This window comes from Hippopotamus amphibius, chromosome 11, assembly GCF_030028045.1.
Source record: "Hippopotamus amphibius kiboko isolate mHipAmp2 chromosome 11, mHipAmp2.hap2, whole genome shotgun sequence".
Lineage (NCBI taxonomy): Eukaryota > Metazoa > Chordata > Mammalia > Artiodactyla > Hippopotamidae > Hippopotamus > Hippopotamus amphibius.
The window spans coordinates 22,767,174-22,778,934 of record NC_080196.1 but is presented as its reverse complement, the minus strand read 5'-3'; positions in this window follow the sequence as shown (position 1 = coordinate 22,778,934).

Here is an 11,761-nt window from a genome sequence, read left to right as displayed (position 1 = left end):
GTTACAATACTAAGACAATCTCCACAACCTGGGAGAAGATTTCTGCAATACATGCAACTAATAAAGGACAAGTTTTCAGAATATGTAAATAAGAACTCCATGAGAAAAAGATATTTAAGAAAAAAGATAATGGCCTAAAGTTATGCAAATGAATTTTACAGTAGAGAAATGTTGGCAAATTGCCCTACACAGTGGCTGCACTAACCTGCACTGAAACACCTGAGTGTGTCAGTGTCAACAGAGTGCAGAGATTGTCCCACCTAGAGCCTAAAAGTTTGTCTCTCCCTATCATTCTTATTTTGGGTGTGAATGAGGAATATATAATTTTAAAAGAATTATTTTTCTCAAAACTATACTCATACTTTACTTATTATTTGGAGGGGATTTTCTTATCAGTTTTAGGAACTTTTTATCTTTGATGGAAATTAGTGCTTTAGCTTTGATATAAACAGCAAACATTTTTATATGTTTAGGAGCTATTCGTAGAACTGTAATTCCCAATTGATCATTTGTCTTCTGTATGTTTCAAAGTAATTACTTACTTGATCTGAAAGTTTTGTTTTGTTTTGTTTTATTTTCATTTTATGGCTTCTAGATTCTGACTAATAGATAAGTGACCTCAATTATTTCAAGTTTCTAAAGGAATTTCTCTTGACTAAGAACACAGTATGATTTTTCCATATTTTCAAGTCCTGTTTCTTTCAATAGTTTAATTAAAGTTTTCATTATTAATGTCTTCCACATTTCCTGTAAAGTTTTGCTAGACCTTTTACAGTTTTTGTTTTGCTATTTTAAATGTAATCTTTTACATTATCTTTTCTAACATGTTGTTAATGTGTGTGAAGAAAATGGATTTCTGTACATTAATTTTCTATTCTATTATCTTGCTGATTTTCTTATTAATTGTGCTGTTTCCTTTCAGCTGTTGTTGTTCTCTTTATGTTTAAAGGAGAGTATTTATGGGAACAAAATTATTAGCTCACACATCTTCATTTAAATACTTGTAAGCTTTGTTCCACTGCCTTCCAGCATTGCTATGAAGAACACTGGCTGACTTTTACCTTTCAAATGATAAATCCTTTAATCTGACTGTTCAAGAAGTTACACTAATCAAAATAGTATGATGGGGGGATAAAGATGGCGGTGAAGTAGAGAGACGTGGAGTGCATCCCTCTCCACAGATGCATTGGGAATGCACGGAAGGATGCAGTAATTCCCACAGAGAACCAGCTGAACACCAGCAGACGGCCTCGGACACCAGAAAGGACTGCGGGGAGCCCGACATAGCCGGTAGGGAGGCATCTACGAGGGCTCAAAGAGAGTGAAGCGGCGGAGCTGTGGCAGACGGGAGGGAGTGAGAAACATACGGAGGTTCCGCAGCGCAGCTCAGCGTTCCCTGACTGAGGCATCCAACCGCGGCTGAACGGAGGGTCCAGGAGCGGGAGCGTGGGAACCGGAGAGCTGGTTCAGGGTGAGAAACATTGTTGCCGGTAGGGTGACGGACCGAGAGGACAGGAGGGAGGAGGTCCGCGGAGAGGAGTGCCCGTCCCTGAGAGCTGCCCGGCCATGATGGCGGCTGGAGGCTGCAGGCTACCGGGCGGGGGGGAGGAGCCACGCGCGTAGCCTCTCTCTCTTTCGGCGACTCAGCAACAGGCAGTGGAGAGACGCCCTGCGGGCCACCTAAGGAGCTCAGGGATAACAAGCACCCTCAGGCACTCGGGCGGGGCTAGATTAAAACTCCTTGGAACATCAGCAGCAGGGAGGCTGCCGAGAGAAAAAAAAAAAAAAAAAAAAAAACCAGCATCAAAAAGAAAAAAACCCCGAGAGAGGCCCAACTCTAAGACTTTCTTTGTACGCCTGAGCCACCAGCGCCCTCTGCAACAGGCACCTCCAAGCCTGACTGAAACAACAGTGCGCCACTGCTCACTCACTCCCAGGAGAAGGAGCCACTATTGTACCCTCTCCCTCCCCACACACCGAGGCTTACAGACGAACAATAAAGGAACCTCTGCTGGTCACAGAATAACGCAAAAAAAAAAAAAAAAAAAAACCAAGGCAAGGAGAAGGACACTTAAAGCTGGGACGCTAAGGAAACAGAAATAGTAGTATCAATACCTATTGAACTGGTCCATTCTGGGATCAGTTCTGGAATTTTTTTTTTTTTCTTTCTCTCTTTTTTTTTTTTTTTTTTTTTTTTGATTTATTAAATACGATCTTAGCCCTAAGGGATCTACAAGTTTTATAACATAATTTTTTAATGATATTTTTTATTCTTTTTTTTTTTTTCTTTTTTGCCTTTTTATATAATTCTATACCTAGCTAAGTTTTTGGTAGTACGGACAAAATATCTCTCATACTTTCCTTTCATCCCTATCTTTTATACATTTCTATTCCTTTCTTTTTATTTGCATATTTCCTACCACATTATGCTCTTCTGTTCCCCTTTCTTCCAGCCATTTTAGTTTATTTTATCTTAACATACCTATAAGCAACACTGTCGGTCTGCTCAGACTCCTTGCTCTATTCTCCAGATGACGCACTGCCTTGGTATTTAATATTAGGCTTTTGTCTTTATCTTAGTTCTTAGTACAGTTGTCTAATTACATTCTGAGAATCTCCATTCTCTCTGGTGGTACTCCAGCTCATTTCTATATTTGATCCTAGCTTACAAAATCTCCCTGGATTGATGTTTGTATGTGTAGGGTGTTATTTGTTGTTTGTTTGCTTTTGCTTTTGTCTCTGATTTGTTCTGTTTCAGTTGTCAATTTCTGCTAGGTTTCTCTTTGAATATCTGATAGCACACTGGGGTTCTGTCAGGTCTTTCTAGAGCCTTATGTCCTAACAGATTCAGTAATTGTGTGTCTTATACATGTATGTGTTTCCTAGACTTAATATTCATTTAATCCAATACTTGGACATTAGTCTGAGGCTTGGACAGTCTTCTATAAACACCTCTATCGCCAGGACAAGCAACCCCAAAAGTTTGGACAACCATGAGGAAACAAAGAAACACCATGCAGGCAAAGGAGCAGGAAAAATACCCACAAGACCAAATAAATGAGGAGGAAATAGGAAAAATGCCTGAAAAAGAATTTAGAGTAATGATAGTAAAAATGATACAAAATCTCGATAACAAAATAGAGAAAGTACAAGAAACAGTTCATAAGAACTCAGAAAAACAAACAGCAATGGATAACAAAATAACTGAAATTAAAAATACTCTAGATGCTATAACCAGCAGAATGACTGAGGCAGAAGAATGAATAAGTGAGTTGGAAGAAAGAATGGGGGAAATAACTGCCACAGAGCAGGAAAAAGAAAAAAAAAATAAAAAGATTAGAAGACACCCTCAGAGACCTCAGTGATAACCTTAAACGTACCAACATTCGAATTATAGGCATCCCAGAAGAAGAAGAAAACAAGAAAGGGTCTGAGAAAATATTTGAAGAGGTTCTAGTGGAAAACTTCCCCAACATGGGAAAGGAAATAATTCACCAAGTCCAAGAAGCACAGAGAGTCCCACACAGAATAAACCCAAGGAGAAATACACCAAGGCACATATTAATCAAACTAATGACAATTAAACACAAAGAAAAAATATTAAAAGCCACAAGAGAAAAGCAACAAACAACATATAAGGGAAAACCCATCAGGATAACAGCTGACCTTTCTACAGAAACTCTGCAGGCCAGAAGGGAATGGCAGGATATACTGAAAGTCCTGAAAGAGAGAAACCTACAGCCAAGAATACTCTACCCAGCAAGAATCTCATTCAGATTTGAGGGAGAAATCAAAAGCTTTCCAGACAAGCAAAAGTTAAGAGAATTCAGCACCACCAAACCAACCCTACAATAAGTGCTAAAGGAACTTCTCTAAGTAGGAAACACAAGAAAAGGAAAACACCTACAAATACAAACCCAAAACAATTCAGAAAATGGTCATTGGAACACACATGTCAATAATCACTTTAAATGTAAATGGATTAAATGCTCCAACCAAAAGACACAGACTGGCTGAATGGATCCAAAAACAAGACCCTTCTATATGCTGCCTACAAGAAACCCACTTCAGACCAAGGGATACATATAGACTGAAAGTGAAGGGATGGAAAAAGATATTCCATGCCAATGGAAGTCAAAAGAAAGCTGGAGTAGCAATACTCATATCAGACAAATTAGACTTGAAAGTAAAGACTATTAAAAGAGACAAGGAAGGACACTACATAATGATCAAGGGATCCATCCAAGAACATATCACAATGGTAAATATCTATGCCCCCAATATAGGAGCACCTCAATACATAAGGCAAATGCTAACAGCTATAAAAGGGGACATCGACAGGAACACAATAATAGTGGGAGACTTGAACACCCCACTTACATCAATGGACAGATCATCCAAGCAGAAAATAAATAAAGACACACAAGCTTTAAATGACACATTAGACCATCTCAACTTCATTGATATTTATAGGACATTCCATCCAAAAACAACAGACTACACGTTCTTCTCAAGTGCACACGGAACATTTTCCAGGATAGATCACATCTTGGGTCACAAATCAAACCTCAGCAAATTCAAGAAAATTGAAATCATATCAAGCATCTTCTCAGACCACAACGCCATGAGACTAGATATCAATTACAGGAAAAAAACTGCAAAAAATACAAACACATGGAGGCTAAACAATTCACTATTAAACAACCACGGAATCACTAAAGAAATCAAAGAGGAAATCAAAAAATATCTAGAAACAAATGACAATGAAAACACAACAACCCAAAACCTATGGGAAGCAACAAAAGCAGTTCTAAGAGGGAAGTTTATAGCAATACAGTCCTACCTTAAGAAACAAGAAAATGATCGAATAAACAACCTAACCTTACACCTCAAACAACTAGAGAAAGAAGAACAAAGAAACCCCAAAGGGAGCAGAAGGAAAGAAATCATAAAGATCAGAGCAGAAATAAATGAAAAAGAAAGGAAGGAAACCATAGCAAAAATAAATAAAACTAAAATCTGGTTCTTTGAGAAGATTAACAAAATTGATAAACCATTAGCCAGACTCATCAAGAAAAAAGGGGAGAAAATGCAAATCAACAGAATTAGAAATGAAAAAGGAGAAGTAACAACGGACACCTCAGAAATACAAAAGATCATGAGAGACTACTACAAGCAACTATATGCCAATCAATTGGATAACCTAGAAGAAATGGATACATTCTTAGAAAAATACAATCTTCCAAGACTGAACCAGGAAGAAATAGAAACCATGAACAGACCAATCACAAGTACAGAAATTGAGGCAGTGATCAAAAATCTCCCAACACACAAAAGCCCAGGACCAGATGGATTCACGGGCGAATTCTATCAAACATTTCGAGAAGAGTTAACACCTATCTTTCTCAAACTCTTCCAAAATATTGCAGAAGGCGGAGCACTCCCAAACTCATTCTACGAGGCTACTATCACCCTGATACCAAAAGCAGGCAAAGATGTCACAAAAAAAGAAAACTACAGACCAATATCACTGATGAATATAGATGCAAAAATCCTCAACAAAATACTAGCTAACAGACTGCAACAGCACATTAAAAAAATCATACACCATGACCAAGTGGGGTTTATCCCTGGGATGCAAGGATTCTTCAATATACGCAAATCAATCAACGTGATACATCATATCAACAAATTGAAGGATAAAAACCATATGATCATTTCAATAGATGCAGAAAAAGCTTTTGAAAAGTTCAACATCAATTTATGATAAAAGCTCCCCAGAAAATGGGCATAGAAGGACATTACCTCAACATAATAAAAGCCATATATGACAAACCAAAAGCCAACATCGTTCTCAATGGAGAAAAACTGGAAGAATTCCCTCTAAGAACAGGAACAAGACAAGGGTGTCCACTCTCACTACTGTTATTCAACATAGTTTTGGAAGTGTTAGCCACAGCAATCAGAGAAGAAAAAGAAATCAAAGGAATCCAAACTGGAAAAGAAGAAGTAAAATTGTCACTCTTTGCAGATGACATGATATTATATATAGAAAACCCTAAAGACTCTACCAGAAAACTGCTAGCACTAATTGATGAGTTTAGTAAAGTAGCAGGATACAAAATTAATGCACAGAAACCTCTTGCATTCCTATACACTAACAATGGAAGAGCAGAAAGAGAAATTAAGGAAACTCTCCCATTCACCATTGCAACCAAAAGAATCAAATACCTAGGAATAAACCTGCCTAAGGAGGCAAAAGATCTGTATGCAGAAAACTTTAAGACATTGATGAAGGAAATCAAAGATGACACAAACAGATGGAGGGACATACAATGTTCCTGGATTTGAAGAATCAACATCGTGAAAATGACTGTACTACCCAAAGCAATTTACAGATTCAATGCAATCCCTATCAAATTACCAATGGCATTTTTCACAGAACTAGAGCAAGAAATCTTATGATTTGTATGGACATGCAAAAGACCCCGAATAGCCAAAGCAATCTTGAGAAGGAAAAATGGAGTTGGTGGAATCAGGCTTCCTGACTTCAAACTATACTACAAGGCCATAGTGATCAAGACAGTATGGTACTGGCACAAAAATAGAAAGGATGATCAATGGTATAGAATAGAGAACTCAGAAGTAAGCCCAAACACATATGGGCACCTTATCTTTGACAAAGGAGGCACGAGTATACAATGGAAAAAAGACAGCCTCTTCAATAAGTGGTGCTGGGAAAATTGGACAGCAACATGTAAAAGAATGAAATTAGAACACTTCCTAACACCATACACAAAAATCAACTCCAAATGGATTAAAGACTTACATGTAAGGCCAGACACTATAAAACTCCTAGAGGAAAACATAGGCAGAACACTCTATGACATACATCAAAGCAACATCCTTTTTGACTCACCTCCTAGAATCATGGAAATAAAATCAAGAATAAATGAATGGGACCTCATGAAACTTAAAAGCTTTTGCACAGCAAAAGAAACCATAAACAAGACTAAAAGGCAACCCTCAGAATGGGAAAAAATCGTTGCCTATGAAACAACGGACAAAGGATTAACCTCCAAAATATACAAGCAGCTCATGCAGCTTCATACCAAAAAAGCAAATAACCCAATCCACAAATGGGCAGAAGACCTAAATAGACATTTTTCCAAAGAAGACATACAGATGGCCAACACACACATGAAAAGATGCTCCACATCACTCATCATCAGAGAAATGCAAGTCAAAGCCACAATGAGGTATCACCTCACACCAATCAGAATGGCCATCATCACAAAATCTGGAAACAACAAATGTTGGAGAGGGTGTGGAGAAAAGGGAACTCTCCTGCACTGTTGGTGGGACTGTAAGTTGGTACAGCCACTATGGAAAACAATTTGGAGGTTCCTTCAAAAACTACAAATAGAACTACCATATGATCCAGTAATCCCACTCCTGGGCATATACCCAAAGAAAACCATAATCCCAAAAGAAACTTGTACCATCATGTTTATTGCAGCACTCTTTACAATAGCCAGGACATGGAAGCAACCTAAATGCCCATCAACAAATGAATGGATACAGAAGATGTGGCATATATATACAATGGAATATTACTCAGCTATAAAAAGGGATGAGATGGAGCTATATGTAATGAGGTGGATAGAACTACAATCTGTCATACATAGTGAAGTAAGTCAGAAAGAGAAGGACAAATATTGTATGCTAACTCACATATACGGAATCTAAAAATGGTACTGATGAACTCAGTGACAAGAACAAGGATGCAGATACAGAGAATGGACTGGAGAACACGAGGTATGGGAGGGGGCGGGGGGTGAAGGGGAAACTGAGACGAAGCGAGAGAGTAGCACAGACATATATATACTACCAACTGTAAAAGAGTCAGTGGGAAGTTGTTGTATAACAAAGGGAGTCCAACTCGAGGATGGAAGATGCCTTAGAGGACTGGGGCGGGGAGGGTGGGGGGGACTCGAGGCGGGGGAGTCAAGGAAGGGAGGGAATATGGGGATATGTGTATAAAAACAGATGATTGAACCTGGTGTATCCCCAAAAAAATAAAAAAAAATAAAAAATAGTATGATGCTGGCGCAAAAACAGACACATAGATCCGTGGAACAAGATAGAAAGCCCAGAAATAAACCCACACATGTGTGGTCAATTAATTTATGACTCAGTAGGCAAGAATATACAAAGGAGAAAAGACAGTTTCTTCAATAAGTAGTGTTGGGAAAACTAGAGAGCTACCTGTAAAACAATGAAATTAGAACATTCTCTAACACCGTAATCAAAAATAAACTCAAAATGGATTAAAAACCTAAATGTAATACCAGGTACTATAAAATTCCTAGGGGAAAACATAGGAAGGACACTCTTTGATGTAAATCACAGCAGTATCTTTTTGGATCCATCTCCTAGAATAATGGAAATACAAATAAAAATAAACAAATGGAACCTAATTAAATTTAAAAGCTTTTTCACAACAAAGGAAACCATAAACAGAATGAAAAGACAACCTACGAACGCGGAGAAAATATGTGCAAATTATACTACCGACAAGGGATTAATTTCCAAAATATACAAACAGCGCATACAGCTCAACAGCAAAAAAAAAAAAAAAAAAACAAACGACCCAATCAAAAAAATGGGCAGAAGAGCTAAATAGACACTTCTCCAAAGAGATACAGATGGCCAACAGGCACGTAAAAAGACACTCAGTATCTCTAATTATCACAGAAATGCAAATCAAAGCTACAATCATGCATCACCTCATTCCAGCCAGTCACAAATAATAAATGCTGGAAAGGGTGAGGAGAAAAGGGAACCCTCCTACACTGTTGGTAGAAATGTAAATTGGTGCAGCCATATGGAGAACAGTATGGAAGTTCCTTAAAAATACTAAAAATAGAGTTACCATACCATACAGCAATCCCACTTTTGGGCATATATCAGGAAAATACAAAAACTCTGATTTGAAAAATACATGTACCCAAACACTCATAGCAGCACAATTTACAATAGCCAAGACATGGAAGCAACCTAAATGTTCATTGATAGATGAATGGATGATGAAGACATGGTATACATACAATGGAATATTACTCAGCCATTAAAAAAAAAAAGATGAAGTAATGCTATTTGCAGCAACAAGGATGGACCTAGAAATTGTCATAGTAAGTGAAGTAAATCAGTTAAAGACATATCATACGATATCACTTATATGTGGAATCTTATAAAAAAAGATACAAATGAACTTATTTACAAAACAGAAATAGATTCACAGGCTTAGAAAACAAACTTATGGTTACCAAAAGGGAAGGAGGAGGTGGGGGGGGAGGAAGGGATAAATTAGGAGATTGGGATTCACATATACATGCTACTATATACAAAATATATAAAAAACAAGGACCTACTGTATAACATAGGGTACTATATTCAATATCTTGTAATAAACTATAATGGAAAAGAATTTGAAAAACTGTATATATTTATATATAAATATATATATTTATATACATATATGAATCACTTTGCTGTACACCTGAGACTAACACAACATTGTAAATCAACTATTCTTCAATTTTTAAAGAAGATTATTATCTTTTAAGTCCAGTAATTTTACTAGGGCTTTTACCACTAAATGTGCTTTTCTAGTTGTAATAAAGTGAGAATTATTTACTCTGTTGATCTACATATCTTCTTTTATAACTCGTAAAGCACAGTTTACCTATTATAATGTTGATTCTATGCTTTCTTGATTATTTTTTCTTGTTTTTAACAATCCTGCATTCTTTATTTACTTCTTTGATTTCAGTTGTGTCTATTATCCTTTCCTATTTTTACAATTTTGGTTTTTATTTCTTCTTTTTATTTTTTCCTTATATTTCTGGCTTGATTTCTACCAGTTCATGATACATTCCCATCTGCTATCTTGCCATATATTTTCTGAATTTTTGCACTTTTATTTTGTGTTATAGTTTCATTGTGTCAGTCACAATTTTATGGTTGGCTTTTTACAATAATGACATTATGTTTGCTTACAGTTCTTTCCTCCAGCATCATATTTTGTAATGCGTGTCCGTCATGTGCCAGTCCTTTTCCTATTACTTTCTTGGTTTCATCTTTTAGTTTTGCGTATGGCCAGTAATAGGTCATTTGTATAAAATCCTGGCTCTCTTCTGAGTATTCATCATGAACTATTTCAGGATTTTTTTTCTAGATCAACTATGTGTAGGAGATTCGTGTTGGATAAGAGGCAAATCCTTGTTCTAGACCAGCAAAAATACTGTGACACAGGTCAAATGTGTATGAGAGCTATTTTGGCCTTTACTTTTCCTCAATAAATTGAGATTTTTCCAGTTATAAAATGAATAAGTTGTAGAAATGTACAGCACCATGACTACAGTTAATAATACTGCATTGTATATTTAAAAGATCTTAAAAGTTTTCATCACAAGGAAAAAAATTTGTAACTATGTGCAGTGATAGATATTAATTAGACTTATGTGGTGGACATTTTACAATGTATACAAATATTAAATCATTATATGGTACACCTGAATCTACTATAACGTTATGTGTCAATTACATCTCAATAAAAAAGTTGAGATTTTCCACTCTAGATATGCTATAATGCAAAGTCTGTCCTCTTCACTCTTTCAACAATAGACCACTTGCTTCAAAAGTGACTTGCCTCTGAGATTTCTATTTCTGCTTTTCCTAGATGCCATATTGAGATCCAGGCTAATTTATATTGCCAACCTTCATTCTTTGCTCCTGTTCTTGTGACAAGAGACAGATAGCTGTGGTATTTTCTTCTTTTTCTTTTTCTTTTTTTTCTTTTTCTCCCTCTCCCTCTCCCTCTCTGCCTCTGCCTCCTTCTCCTTCTTCTCTTCTTTACTGTTGTTGTTTTGTTGTTTTTGTCTCCAGGGCTTCCCACTTGCTTAGAAGAAGTTGGCTTTTTCAGTTAGAGTTCAGTTGTGATGGACATTGATTATTCTAGTTTCAGAAAATACTATTTAATGATTCTGATTTTCAAATGTGTCTTAGATTATTGTGTTTTTGTTCTACTTATTAATTTTGGGCTTATTTCTGAGAGGAGAACTGGTAAGACAGTTATTTTATTCAACTATAAGAGCACTGAAATTTGTACTTTTATTTATGATGGGTCTCTAAGATCATTACAGAACTGATGCCTATGCACCCATAAAATAAACCTCCAGGAAGGGAAACTAACCAAAGCAGTTTTTGGAATCCATGTCTAGTGTTAGTTACAATAGGTTACATTGTATAATGTGTTATGAATGGAAGAGGCAACATTTCTAAATTTGACACTATGTTTCTAAGCTTACCTCTATCAAATCATTATCACTGGTATGTCTGTTACTCTTATATTCATTATTTATTTCTCCTCTCATTCATTTGGTATATTGCTGCTAGGGTCATCAACTGCTATTCTATGCTGAAATCATAAATATCTTTGTCCATTACATTTATTTCAAAACTTTAGATTACTTTTAAGATATGTTCAACTAAAAAACAAGTCATGGAGTCAGAAAATGTAGACTTGAGTGCTTCACCTATTTATTACTTGGTCATGCAGGTCTCGTCACAAAACTTGTATGATACCTGGTTTTGATCCACATAAAAAAAGAAATAATAACATCCATTCAAAAGGTTTTAAGGATCAGTGAATGACATGATATACAAAAAATGTGTGTGACTAATAAAACACAATACA